We start from the raw sequence: 15,598 nt of genomic DNA on the forward strand, positions 1-15,598 counted from the left end.
GGCATGCAGGGCTTTGGGTGTGTGGGCCCTGTTGCTCTTGGGAGGCACGGAGGCCTCTCGACATTGACCGTTTTTGGGATCGTGGGCCCTAACAGATCACTGATTTCCATAGGCTTGGGGTGAGAATGACACGCAGAGAGAGCGATCCCTGTCGCTCTGCCTCGAATGCTGTCGATCTCTGTAGCTCTGTAGCCAGACGTAGGCGTCGATACTGAGAGGCAAGCATTACTATCGATGCCTGTCGGTATCTGTCAATGTCGACGGGCATTTTAGCTTTAGGGTCGGGGCTGATCCGATTGTTGTGAGGCATCCAAGGAGTCCCGCCATCGAAAGCGCTCGATATGGAGGGGTATCGAAGCCTATCCAATTGCACACCTATCGATAGGCATCGATATCCATCGTCATGGATAATATCGATGCCGATGGATATCGATGCCTATCGATAGGCCTGGGGAGCTGCCGATGTCGCGAGGCATGCAGGGCTTTGGGTGTGTGGGCCCTGTTGCTCTTGGGAGGCACGGAGGCCTCTCGACATTGACCGTTTTTGGGATCGTGGGCCCTAACAGATCACTGATTTCCATAGGCTTGGGGTGAGAATGACACGCAGAGAGAGCGATCCCTGTCGCTCTGCCTCGAATGCTGTCGATCTCTGTAGCTCTGTAGCCGGGGTAGGCATCGATATCGAGAGGTGTACATTACTATCGATGCCTGTCAGTAGCTGTCGATGTTGACGGGCATTTTAGCTTTAGGGTCGGGGCTGATCCGATTGTTGTGAGGCATCCAAGGAGTCCCGCCATCGAAAGCGCTCGATATGGAGGGGTATCGAAGCCTATCCAATTGCACACCTATCGATAGGCATCGATATCCATCGTCATGGATAATATCGATGCCGATGGATATCGATGCCTATCGATAGGCATGGGGAGCTGCCGATGTCGCGAGGCATGCAGGGCTTTGGGTGTGTGGGCCCTGTTGCTCTTGGGAGGCACCGAGGCCTCTCGACATTGACCGTTTTTGGGATCGTGGGCCCTAACAGATCACTGATTTCTGTAGGCTTGGTGTGAGAATGACACGCAGAGAGAGCGATCCCTGTCGCTCTGCCTCGAATGCTGTCGATCTCTGTAGCTCTGTAGCCAGACGTAGGCATCGATACTGAGAGGCAAGCATTACTATCGATGCCTGTCGGTATCTGTCAATGTCGACGGGCATTTTAGCTTTAGGGTCGGGGCTGATCCGATTGTAGTGAGGCATCCAAGGAGTCCCGCCATCGAAAGCGCTCGATATGGAGGGGTATCGAAGCCTATCCAATTGCACACCTATCGATAGGCATCGATATCCATCGTCATCGATAATATCGATGCCGATGGATATCGATGCCTATCGATAGGCATGGGGAGCTGCCGATGTCGCGAGGCATGCAGGGCTTTTGGTGTGTGGGCCCTGTTGCTCTTGGGAGGCACGCAGGCCTCTCGACATTGACCGTTTTTGCGATCGTGGGCCGTAACAGATCCCTGATTTCCATAGGTATAGGGTGAGAATGACACGCAGAGAGAGCGATCCCTGTCGCTCTGCCTCGAATGCTGTCGATCTCTGTAGCTCTGTAGCCAGACGTAGGCATCGATACTGAGAGGCAAGCATTACTATCGATGCCTGTCGATATCTGTCAATGTCGACGGGCATTTTAGCTTTAGGGTCGGGGCTGATCCGATTGTAGTGAGGCATCCAAGGAGTCCCGCCATCGAAAGCGCTCGATATGGAGGGGTATCGAAGCCTATCCAATTGCACACCTATCGATAGGCATCGATATCCATCGTCATGGATAATATCGATGCCGATGGATATCGATGCCTATCGATAGGCCTGGGGAGCTGCCGATGTCGCGAGGCATGCAGGGCTTTGGGTGTGTGGGCCCTGTTGCTCTTGGGAGGCACGGAGGCCTCTCGACATTGACCGTTTTTGGGATCGTGGGCCCTAACATATCACTGATTTCCATAGGTTTGGGGTGAGAATGACACGCAGAGAGAACGATCCCTGTCGCTCTGCCTCGAAAGCTGTCGATCTCTGTAGCTCTGTAGCCAGACGTAGGCGTCGATACTGAGAGGCAAGCATTACTATCGATGCCTGTCGGTATCTGTCAATGTCAACGGGCATTTTAGCTTTAGGGTCGGGGCTGATCCGATTGTAGTGAGGCATCCAAGGAGTCCCGCCATCGAAAGCGCTCGATATGGAGGGGTATCGAAGCCTATCCAATTGCACACCTATCGATAGGCATCGATATCCATCGTCATGGATAATATCGATGCCGATGGATATCGATGCCTATCGATAGGCATGGGGAGCTGCCGATGTCGCGAGGCATGCAGGGCTTTTGGTGTGTGGGCCCTGTTGCTCTTGGGAGGCACCGAGGCCTCTCGACATTGACCGTTTTTGGGATCGTGGGCCCTAACAGATCACTGATTTCCGTAGGCTTGGGGTGAGAATGACACGCAGAGAGAGCGATCCCTGTCGCTCTGCCTCGAATGCTGTCGATCTCTGTAGCTCTGTAGCCAGACGTAGGCATCGATACTGAGAGGCAAGCATTACTATCGATGCCTGTCGGTATCTGTCAATGTCGACGGGCATTTTAGCTTTAGGGTCGGGGCTGATCCGATTGTAGTGAGGCATCCAAGGAGTCCCGCCATCGAAAGCGCTCGATATGGAGGGGTATCGAAGCCTATCCAATTGCACACCTATCGATAGGCATCGATATCCATCGTCATCGATAATATCGATGCTGATGGATATCGATGCCTATCGATAGGCATGGGGAGGTGCCGATGTCGCGAGGCATGCAGGGCTTTTGGTGTGTGGGCCCTGTTGCTCTTGGGAGGCACGCAGGCCTCTCGACATTGACCGTTTTTGGGATCGTGGGCCGTAACAGATCCCTGATTTCCATAGGTATAGGGTGAGAATGACACACAGAGAGAGCGATCCCTGTCGCTCTGCCTCGAAAGCTGTCGATCTCTGTAGCTCTGTAGCCAGACGTAGGCATCGATACTGAGAGGCAAGCATTACTATCGATGCCTGTCGGTAGCTGTTGATGTCGATGGGCATTCTAGCTTCAGGGTCGGGGCTGATCCAATTGTTGTGAGGCTTCCAAGGAGTCCCGCCATCGAAAGCACTCGATATGGAGGGGTATCGAAGCCTGTCCAATTGCACACCTATCGATAGGCATCGATATCCATCGTCATGGCTAATATCGATGCCGATGGATATCGATGCCTATCGATAGGCATGGGGAGCTGCCGATGTCGCGTGGCATGCAGGGCTTTGGGTGTTTGGGCCCTGTTGCTCTTGGGAGGCACCGAGGCCTCTCGACATTGACCGTTTTTGGGATCGTGGGCCGTAACAGATCCCTGATTTCCATAGGTATAGGGTGAGAATGACACGCAGAGAGAGCGATCCCTGTCGCTCTGCCTCGAATGCTGTCGATCTCTGTAGCTCTGTAGCCAGACGTAGGCATCGATACTGAGAGGCAAGCATTACTATCGATGCCTGTCAGTAGCTGTCGATGTCGACGGGCATTTTAGCTTTAGGGTCGCGGCTGATCCGATTGTTGTGAGGCATCCAAGGAGTCCCGCCATCGAAAGCGCTCGATATGGAGGGGTATCGAAGCCTATCCAATTGCACACCTATCGATAGGCATCGATATCCATCGTCATGGATAATATCGATGCCGATGGATATCGATGCCTATCGATAGGCATGGGGAGCTGCCGATGTCGCGAGGCATGCAGGGCTTTGGGTGTGTGGGCCCTGTTGCTCTTGGGAGGCACCGAGGCCTCTCGACATTGACCGTTTTTGTGATCGTGGGCCGTAACAGATCCCTGATTTCCATAGGTATAGGGTGAGAATGACACGCAGAGAGAGCGATCCCTGTCGCTCTGCCTCGAATGCTGTCGATCTCTGTAGCTCTGTAGCCAGACGTAGGCATCGATACTGAGAGGCAAGCATGACTATCGATGCCTCTCGGTAGCTGTTGATGTCGACGGGCATTTTAGCTTCAGGGTCGGGGCTGATCGTATTGTTGTGAGGCTTCCAAGGAGTCCCGCCATCGAAAGCGCTCGATATGGAGGGGTATTGAAGCCTGTCCAATTGCACACCTATCGATAGGCATCGATATCCATCGTCATGGATAATATCGATGCCGATGGATATCGATGCCTATCGATAGGCATGGGGAGCTGCCGATGTCGCGAGGCATGCAGGGCTTTGGGTGTGTGGGCCCTGTTGCTCTTGGGAGGCACGGAGGCCTCTCGACATTGACCGTTTTTGGGATCGTGGGCCCTAACAGATCACTGATTTCCATAGGCTTGGGGTGAGAATGACACGCAGAGAGAGCGATCCCTGTCGCTCTGCCTCGAATGCTGTCGATCTCTGTAGCTCTGTAGCCAGACGTAGGCGTCGATACTGAGAGGCAAGCATTACTATCGATGCCTGTCGGTATCTGTCAATGTCGACGGGCATTTTAGCTTTAGGGTCGGGGCTGATCCGATTGTTGTGAGGCATCCAAGGAGTCCCGCCATCGAAAGCGCTCGATATGGAGGGGTATCGAAGCCTATCCAATTGCACACCTATCGATAGGCATCGATATCCATCGTCATGGATAATATCGATGCCGATGGATATCGATGCCTATCGATAGGCCTGGGGAGCTGCCGATGTCGCGAGGCATGCAGGGCTTTGGGTGTGTGGGCCCTGTTGCTCTTGGTAGGCACGGAGGCCTCTCGACATTGACCGTTTTTGGGATCGTGGGCCCTAACAGATCACTGATTTCCATAGGCTTGGGGTGAGAATGACACGCAGAGAGAGCGATCCCTGTCGCTCTGCCTCGAATGCTGTCGATCTCTGTAGCTCTGTAGCCGGGGTAGGCATCGATATCGAGAGGTGTACATTACTATCGATGCCTGTCAGTAGCTGTCGATGTTGACGGGCATTTTAGCTTTAGGGTCGGGGCTGATCCGATTGTTGTGAGGCATCCAAGGAGTCCCGCCATCGAAAGCGCTCGATATGGAGGGGTATCGAAGCCTATCCAATTGCACACCTATCGATAGGCATCGATATCCATCGTCATGGATAATATCGATGCCGATGGATATCGATGCCTATCGATAGGCATGGGGAGCTGCCGATGTCGCGAGGCATGCAGGGCTTTGGGTGTGTGGGCCCTGTTGCTCTTGGGAGGCACCGAGGCCTCTCGACATTGACCGTTTTTGGGATCGTGGGCCCTAACAGATCACTGATTTCTGTAGGCTTGGTGTGAGAATGACACGCAGAGAGAGCGATCCCTGTCGCTCTGCCTCGAATGCTGTCGATCTCTGTAGCTCTGTAGCCAGACGTAGGCATCGATACTGAGAGGCAAGCATTACTATCGATGCCTGTCGGTATCTGTCAATGTCGACGGGCATTTTAGCTTTAGGGTCGGGGCTGATCCGATTGTAGTGAGGCATCCAAGGAGTCCCGCCATCGAAAGCGCTCGATATGGAGGGGTATCGAAGCCTATCCAATTGCACACCTATCGATAGGCATCGATATCCATCGTCATCGATAATATCGATGCCGATGGATATCGATGCCTATCGATAGGCATGGGGAGCTGCCGATGTCGCGAGGCATGCAGGGCTTTTGGTGTGTGGGCCCTGTTGCTCTTGGGAGGCACGCAGGCCTCTCGACATTGACCGTTTTTGCGATCGTGGGCCGTAACAGATCCCTGATTTCCATAGGTATAGGGTGAGAATGACACGCAGAGAGAGCGATCCCTGTCGCTCTGCCTCGAATGCTGTCGATCTCTGTAGCTCTGTAGCCAGACGTAGGCATCGATACTGAGAGGCAAGCATTACTATCGATGCCTGTCGATATCTGTCAATGTCGACGGGCATTTTAGCTTTAGGGTCGGGGCTGATCCGATTGTAGTGAGGCATCCAAGGAGTCCCGCCATCGAAAGCGCTCGATATGGAGGGGTATCGAAGCCTATCCAATTGCACACCTATCGATAGGCATCGATATCCATCGTCATGGATAATATCGATGCCGATGGATATCGATGCCTATCGATAGGCCTGGGGAGCTGCCGATGTCGCGAGGCATGCAGGGCTTTGGGTGTGTGGGCCCTGTTGCTCTTGGGAGGCACGGAGGCCTCTCGACATTGACCGTTTTTGGGATCGTGGGCCCTAACATATCACTGATTTCCATAGGTTTGGGGTGAGAATGACACGCAGAGAGAACGATCCCTGTCGCTCTGCCTCGAAAGCTGTCGATCTCTGTAGCTCTGTAGCCAGACGTAGGCGTCGATACTGAGAGGCAAGCATTACTATCGATGCCTGTCGGTATCTGTCAATGTCAACGGGCATTTTAGCTTTAGGGTCGGGGCTGATCCGATTGTAGTGAGGCATCCAAGGAGTCCCGCCATCGAAAGCGCTCGATATGGAGGGGTATCGAAGCCTATCCAATTGCACACCTATCGATAGGCATCGATATCCATCGTCATGGATAATATCGATGCCGATGGATATCGATGCCTATCGATAGGCATGGGGAGCTGCCGATGTCGCGAGGCATGCAGGGCTTTTGGTGTGTGGGCCCTGTTGCTCTTGGGAGGCACCGAGGCCTCTCGACATTGACCGTTTTTGGGATCGTGGGCCCTAACAGATCACTGATATCCGTAGGCTTGGGGTGAGAATGACACGCAGAGAGAGCGATCCCTGTCGCTCTGCCTCGAATGCTGTCGATCTCTGTAGCTCTGTAGCCAGACGTAGGCATCGATACTGAGAGGCAAGCATTACTATCGATGCCTGTCGGTATCTGTCAATGTCGACGGGCATTTTAGCTTTAGGGTCGGGGCTGATCCGATTGTAGTGAGGCATCCAAGGAGTCCCGCCATCGAAAGCGCTCGATATGGAGGGGTATCGAAGCCTATCCAATTGCACACCTATCGATAGGCATCGATATCCATCGTCATCGATAATATCGATGCTGATGGATATCGATGCCTATCGATAGGCATGGGGAGGTGCCGATGTCGCGAGGCATGCAGGGCTTTTGGTGTGTGGGCCCTGTTGCTCTTGGGAGGCACGCAGGCCTCTCGACATTGACCGTTTTTGGGATCGTGGGCCGTAACAGATCCCTGATTTCCATAGGTATAGGGTGAGAATGACACACAGAGAGAGCGATCCCTGTCGCTCTGCCTCGAAAGCTGTCGATCTCTGTAGCTCTGTAGCCAGACGTAGGCATCGATACTGAGAGGCAAGCATTACTATCGATGCCTGTCGGTAGCTGTTGATGTCGATGGGCATTCTAGCTTCAGGGTCGGGGCTGATCCAATTGTTGTGAGGCTTCCAAGGAGTCCCGCCATCGATAGCGCTTGATATGGAGGGGTATCGAAGCCTATCCAATTGCACACCTATTGATAGGCATCGATATCCATCGTCATGGATAATATCGATGCCGATGGATATCGATGCCTATCGATAGGCATGGGGAGCTGCCGATGTCGCGAGGCATGCAGGGCTTTTGGTGTGTGGGCCCTGTTGCTCTTGGGAGGCACCGAGGCCTCTCGACATTGACCGTTTTTGGGATTGTGGGCCCTAACATATCACTGATTTCCATAGGTTTGGGGTGAGAATGACACGCAGAGAGAACGATCCCTGTCGCTCTGCCTCGAAAGCTGTCGATCTCTGTAGCTCTGTAGCCAGACGTAGGCGTCGATACTGAGAGGCAAGCATTACTATCGATGCCTGTCGGTATCTGTCAATGTCGACGGGCATTTTAGCTTTAGGGTCGGGGCTGATCCGATTGTAGTGAGGCATCCAAGGAGTCCCGCCATCGAAAGCGCTCGATATGGAGGGGTATCGAAGCCTATCCAATTGCACACCTATCGATAGGCATCGATATCCATCGTCATGGATAATATCGATGCCGATGGATATCGATGCCTATCGATAGGCATGGGGAGCTGCCGATGTCGCGAGGCATGCAGGGCTTTTGGTGTGTGGGCCCTGTTGCTCTTGGGAGGCACGGAGGCCTCTCGACATTGACCGTTTTTGGGATCGTGGGCCCTAACAGATCACTGATTTCTGTAGGCTTGGTGTGAGAATGACACGCAGAGAGAGCGATCCCTGTCGCTCTGCCTCGAATGCTGTCGATCTCTGTAGCTCTGTAGCCAGACGTAGGCATCGATACTGATAGGCAAGCATTACTATCGATGCCTGTCGGTATCTGTCAATGTCGACGGGCATTTTAGCTTTAGGGTCGGGGCTGATCCGATTGTTGTGAGGCATCCAAGGAGTCCCGCCATCGAAAGCGCTCGATATGGAGGGGTATCGAAGCCTATCCAATTGCACACCTATCGATAGGCATCGATATCCATCGTCATGGATAATATCGATGCCGATGGATATCGATGCCTATCGATAGGCATGGGGAGCTGCCGATGTCGCGAGGCATGCAGGGCTTTTGGTGTGTGGGCCCTGTTGCTCTTGGGAGGCACCGAGGCCTCTCGACATTGACCGTTTTTGGGATCGTGGGCCCTAACAGATCACTGATTTCCATAGGCTTGGGGTGAGAATGACACGCAGAGAGAGCGATCCCTGTCGCTCTGCCTCGAATGCTGTCGATCTCTGTAGCTCTGTAGCCAGACGTAGGCGTCGATACTGAGAGGCAAGCATTACTATCGATGCCTGTCGGTATCTGTCAATGTCGACGGGCATTTTAGCTTTAGGGTCGGGGCTGATCCGATTGTTGTGAGGCATCCAAGGAGTACCGCCATCGAAAGCGCTCGATATGGAGGGGTATCGAAGCCTATCCAATTGCACACCTATCGATAGGCATCGATATCCATCGTCATCGATAATATCGATGCCGATGGATATCGATGCCTATCGATAGGCATGGGGAGGTGCCGATGTCGCGAGGCATGCAGGGCTTTGGGTGTGTGGACCCTGTTACTCTTGGGAGGCACAGAGGCCTCTCGACATTGACCGTTTTTGGGATCGTGGGCCGTAACAGATCACTGATTTCCATAGGCATCACGTGAGAATGACACACAGAGATGGCGAGCCGTCTCGCTCTGCCTCGAATGCTGTTGATCTCAACAGCACCGTAGTCGGGGTAGGCATCGATATCGAGAGGTGTACATTACTATCGATGCCTGTCAGTAGCTGTTGATGTCGACGGGCATTTTAGCTTTAGGGTCGGGGCTGATCCGATTGTTGTGAGGCATCCAAGGAGTCCCGCCATCGATAGCGCTTGATATGGAGGGGTATCGAAGCCTATCCAATTGCACACCTATTGATAGGCATCGATATCCATCGTCATGGCTAATATCGATGCCGATGGATAACGATGCCTATCGATAGGCATGGGGAGCTGCCGATGTCGCGAGGCATGCAGGGCTTTTGGTGTGTGGGCCCTGTTGCTCTTGGGAGGCACCGAGGCCTCTCGACATTGACCGTTTTTGGGATTGTGGGCCCTAACAGATCACTGATTTCCATAGGCTTGGGGTGAGAATGACACGCAGAGAGAGCGATCCCTGTCGCTCTGCCTCGAATGCTGTCGATCTCTGTAGCTCTGTAGCCAGACGTAGGCATCGATACTGAGAGGCAAGCATTACTATCGATGCCTGTCGATATCTGTCAATGTCGACGGGCATTTTAGCTTTAGGGTCGGGGCTGATCCGATTGTAGTGAGGCATCCAAGGAGTCCCGCCATCGAAAGCGCTCGATATGGAGGGGTATCGAAGCCTATCCAATTGCACACCTATCGATAGGCATCGATATCCATCGTCATCGATAATATCGATGCCGATGGATATCGATGCCTATCGATAGGCCTGGGGAGCTGCCGATGTCGCGAGGCATGCAGGGCTTTTGGTGTGTGGGCCCTGTTGCTCTTGGGAGGCACCGAGGCCTCTCGACATTGACCGTTTTTGGGATCGTGGGCCCTAACAGATCACTGATTTCCATAGGCATCAGGTGAGAATGACACGCAGAGAGAGCGATCCCTGTCGCTCTGCCTCGAAAGCTGTCGATCTCTGTAGCTCTGTAGCCAGACGTAGGCATCGATACTGAGAGGCAAGCATTACTATCGATGCCTGTCGGTATCTGTCAATGTCGACGGGCATTTTAGCTTTAGGGTCGGGGCTGATCCGATTGTTGTGAGGCATCCAAGGAGTCCCGCCATCGAAAGCGCTCGATATGGAGGGGTATCGAAGCCTATCCAATTGCACACCTATCGATAGGCATCGATATCCATCGTCATGGATAATATCGATGCCGATGGATATCGATGCCTATCGATAGGCATGGGGAGGTGCCGATGTCGCGAGGCATGCAGGGCTTTTGGTGTGTGGGCCCTGTTGCTCTTGGGAGGCACGCAGGCCTCTCGACATTGACCGTTTTTGGGATCGTGGGCCCTAACAGATCCCTGATTTCCATAGGTATAGGGTGAGAATGACACACAGAGAGAGCGATCCCTGTCGCTCTGCCTCGAAAGCTGTCGATCTCTGTAGCTCTGTAGCCAGACGTAGGCATCGATACTGAGAGGCAAGCATTACTATCGATGCCTGTCGGTAGCTGTTGATGTCGATGGGCATTCTAGCTTCAGGGTCGGGGCTGATCGTATTGTTGTGAGGCTTCCAAGGAGTCCCGCCATCGATAGCGCTTGATATGGAGGGGTATCGAAGCCTATCCAATTGCACACCTATTGATAGGCATCGATATCCATCGTCATGGATAATATCGATGCCGATGGATATCGATGCCTATCGATAGGCATGGGGAGCTGCCGATGTCGCGAGGCATGCAGGGCTTTTGGTGTGTGGGCCCTGTTGCTCTTGGGAGGCACCGAGGCCTCTCGACATTGACCGTTTTTGGGATCGTGGGCCCTAACATATCACTGATTTCCATAGGTTTGGGGTGAGAATGACACGCAGAGAGAGCGATCCCTGTCGCTCTGCCTCGAATGCTGTCGATCTCTGTAGCTCTGTAGCCAGACGTAGGCATCGATACTGATAGGCAAGCATTACTATCGATGCCTGTCGGTATCTGTCAATGTCGACGGGCATTTTAGCTTTAGGGTCGGAGCTGATCCGATTGTTGTGAGGCATCCAAGGAGTCCCGCCATCGAAAGCGCTCGATATGGAGGGGTATCGAAGCCTATCCAATTGCACACCTATCGATAGGCATCGATATCCATCGTCATGGATAATATCGATGCCGATGGATATCGATGCCTATCGATAGGCATGGGGAGGTGCCGATGTCGCGAGGCATGCAGGGCTTTTGGTGTGTGGGCCCTGTTGCTCTTGGGAGGCACGCAGGCCTCTCGACATTGACCGTTTTTGGGATCGTGGGCCGTAAGAGATCGCTGATTTCCATAGGTATAGGGTGAGAATGACACGCAGAGAGAGCGATCCCTGTCGCTCTGCCTCGAATGCTGTCGATCTCTGTAGCTCTGTAGCCAGACGTAGGCATCGATACTGATAGGCAAGCATTACTATCGATGCCTGTCGGTATCTGTCAATGTCGACGGGCATTTTAGCTTTAGGGTCGGAGCTGATCCGATTGTTGTGAGGCATCCAAGGAGTCCCGCCATCGAAAGCGCTCGATATGGAGGGGTATCGAAGCCTATCCAATTGCACACCTATCGATAGGCATCGATATCCATCGTCATCGATAATATCGATGCCGATGGATATCGATGCCTATCGATAGGCATGGGGAGGTGCCGATGTCACGAGGCATGCAGGGCTTTGGGTGTGTGGGCCCTGTTGCTCTTGGGAGGCACGGAGGCCTCTCGACATTGACCGTTTTTGGGATCGTGGGCCGTAAGAGATCACTGATTTCCATAGGCTTGGGGTGAGAATGACACGCAGAGAGAGCGATCCCTGTCGCTCTGCCTCGAATGCTGTCGATCTCTGTAGCTCTGTAGCCAGACGTAGGCGTCGATACTGAGAGGCAAGCATTACTATCGATGCCTGTCGGTATCTGTCAATGTCGACGGGCATTTTAGCTTTAGGGTCGGGGCTGATCCGATTGTTGTGAGGCATCCAAGGAGTCCCGCCATCGAAAGCGCTCGATATGGAGGGGTATCGAAGCCTATCCAATTGCACACCTATCGATAGGCATCGATATCCATCGTCATGGATAATATCGATGCCGATGGATATCGATGCCTATCGATAGGCCTGGGGAGCTGCCGATGTCGCGAGGCATGCAGGGCTTTGGGTGTGTGGGCCCTGTTGCTCTTGGGAGGCACCGAGGCCTCTCGACATTGACCGTTTTTGGGATCGTGGGCCCTAACAGATCACTGATTTCCATAGGCTTGGGGTGAGAATGACACGCAGAGAGAGCGATCCCTGTCGCTCTGCCTCGAATGCTGTCGATCTCTGTAGCTCTGTAGCCAGACGTAGGCATCGATACTGATAGGCAAGCATTACTATCGATGCCTGTCGGTATCTGTCAATGTCGACGGGCATTTTAGCTTTAGGGTCGGAGCTGATCCGATTGTTGTGAGGCATCCAAGGAGTCCCGCCATCGAAAGCGCTCGATATGGAGGGGTATCGAAGCCTATCCAATTGCACACCTATCGATAGGCATCGATATCCATCGTCATCGATAATATCGATGCCGATGGATATCGATGCCTATCGATAGGCATGGGGAGCTGCCGATGTCGCGAGGCATGCAGGGCTTTTGGTGTGTGGGCCCTGTTGCTCTTGGGAGGCACGCAGGCCTCTCGACATTGACCGTTTTTGGGATCGTGGGCCGTAAGAGATCGCTGATTTCCATAGGTATAGGGTGAGAATGACACGCAGAGAGAGCGATCCCTGTCGCTCTGCCTCGAATGCTGTCGATCTCTGTAGCTCTGTAGCCAGACGTAGGCATCGATACTGATAGGCAAGCATTACTATCGATGCCTGTCGGTATCTGTCAATGTCGACGGGCATTTTAGCTTTAGGGTCGGGGCTGATCCTATTGTTGTGAGGCATCCAAGGAGTCCCGCCATCGAAAGCGCTCGATATGGAGGGGTATCGAAGCCTATCCAATTGCACACCTATCGATAGGCATCGATATCCATCGTCATGGATAATATCGATGCCGATGGATATCGATGCCTATCGATAGGCATGGGGAGGTGCCGATGTCGCGAGGCATGCAGGGCTTTTGGTGTGTGGGCCCTGTTGCTCTTGGGAGGCACGCAGGCCTCTCGACATTGACCGTTTTTGGGATCGTGGGCCGTAAGAGATCGCTGATTTCCATAGGTATAGGGTGAGAATGACACGCAGAGAGAGCGATCCCTGTCGCTCTGCCTCGAATGCTGTCGATCTCTGTAGCTCTGTAGCCAGACGTAGGCATCGATACTGATAGGCAAGCATTACTATCGATGCCTGTCGGTATCTGTCAATGTCGACGGGCATTTTAGCTTTAGGGTCGGAGCTGATCCGATTGTTGTGAGGCATCCAAGGAGTCCCGCCATCGAAAGCGCTCGATATGGAGGGGTATCGAAGCCTATCCAATTGCACACCTATCGATAGGCATCGATATCCATCGTCATCGATAATATCGATGCCGATGGATATCGATGCCTATCGATAGGCATGGGGAGGTGCCGATGTCGCGAGGCATGCAGGGCTTTTGGTGTGTGGGCCCTGTTGCTCTTGGGAGGCACGCAGGCCTCTCGACATTGACCGTTTTTGGGATCGTGGGCCGTAAGAGATCGCTGATTTCCATAGGTATAGGGTGAGAATGACACGCAGAGAGAGCGATCCCTGTCGCTCTGCCTCGAATGCTGTCGATCTCTGTAGCTCTGTAGCCAGACGTAGGCATCGATACTGAGAGGCAAGCATTACTATCGATGCCTGTCGGTAGCTGTTGATGTCGATGGGCATTCTAGCTTCAGGGTCGGGGCTGATCGTATTGTTGTGAGGCTTCCAAGGAGTCCCGCCATCGATAGCGCTCGATATGGAGGGGTATCGAAGCCTATCCAATTGCACACCTATCGATAGGCATCGATATCCATCGTCATCGATAATATCGATGCCGATGGATATCGATGCCTATCGATAGGCATGGGGAGCTGCCGATGTCACGAGGCATGCAGGGCTTTGGGTGTGTGGGCCCTGTTGCTCTTGGGAGGCACGGAGGCCTCTCGACATTGACCGTTTTTGGGATCGTGGGCCCTAACAGATCACTGATTTCCATAGGCTTGGGGTGAGAATGACACGCAGAGAGAGCGATCCCTGTCGCTCTGCCTCGAATGCTGTCGATCTCTGTAGCTCTGTAGCCAGACGTAGGCGTCGATACTGAGAGGCAAGCATTACTATCGATGCCTGTCGGTATCTGTCAATGTCGACGGGCATTTTAGCTTTAGGGTCGGGGCTGATCCGATTGTTGTGAGGCATCCAAGGAGTCCCGCCATCGAAAGCGCTCGATATGGAGGGGTATCGAAGCCTATCCAATTGCACACCTATCGATAGGCATCGATATCCATCGTCATGGATAATATCGATGCCGATGGATATCGATGCCTATCGATAGGCCTGGGGAGCTGCCGATGTCGCGAGGCATGCAGGGCTTTGGGTGTGTGGGCCCTGTTGCTCTTGGGAGGCACCGAGGCCTCTCGACATTGACCGTTTTTGGGATCGTGGGCCCTAACAGATCACTGATTTCCATAGGCTTGGGGTGAGAATGACACGCAGAGAGAGCGATCCCTGTCGCTCTGCCTCGAATGCTGTCGATCTCTGTAGCTCTGTAGCCAGACGTAGGCATCGATACTGATAGGCAAGCATTACTATCGATGCCTGTCGGTATCTGTCAATGTCGACGGGCATTTTAGCTTTAGGGTCGGAGCTGATCCGATTGTTGTGAGGCATCCAAGGAGTCCCGCCATCGAAAGCGCTCGATATGGAGGGGTATCGAAGCCTATCCAATTGCACACCTATCGATAGGCATCGATATCCATCGTCATGGATAATATCGATGCCGATGGATATCGATGCCTATCGATAGGCATGGGGAGGTGCCGATGTCGCGAGGCATGCAGGGCTTTTGGTGTGTGGGCCCTGTTGCTCTTGGGAGGCACGCAGGCCTCTCGACATTGACCGTTTTTGGGATCGTGGGCCGTAAGAGATCGCTGATTTCCATAGGTATAGGGTGAGAATGACACGCAGAGAGAGCGATCCCTGTCGCTCTGCCTCGAATGCTGTCGATCTCTGTAGCTCTGTAGCCAGACGTAGGCATCGATACTGATAGGCAAGCATTACTATCGATGCCTGTCGGTATCTGTCAATGTCGACGGGCATTTTAGCTTTAGGGTCGGGGCTGATCCTATTGTTGTGAGGCATCCAAGGAGTCCCGCCATCGAAAGCGCTCGATATGGAGGGGTATCGAAGCCTATCCAATTGCACACCTATCGATAGGCATCGATATCCATCGTCATGGATAATATCGATGCCGATGGATATCGATGCCTATCGATAGGCATGGGGAGGTGCCGATGTCGCGAGGCATGCAGGGCTTTTGGTGTGTGGGCCCTGTTGCTCTTGGGAGGCACGCAGGCCTCT

The sequence above is a fragment of the Dromaius novaehollandiae genome, chromosome 4 (assembly GCF_036370855.1).
Source record: "Dromaius novaehollandiae isolate bDroNov1 chromosome 4, bDroNov1.hap1, whole genome shotgun sequence".
Lineage (NCBI taxonomy): Eukaryota > Metazoa > Chordata > Aves > Casuariiformes > Dromaiidae > Dromaius > Dromaius novaehollandiae.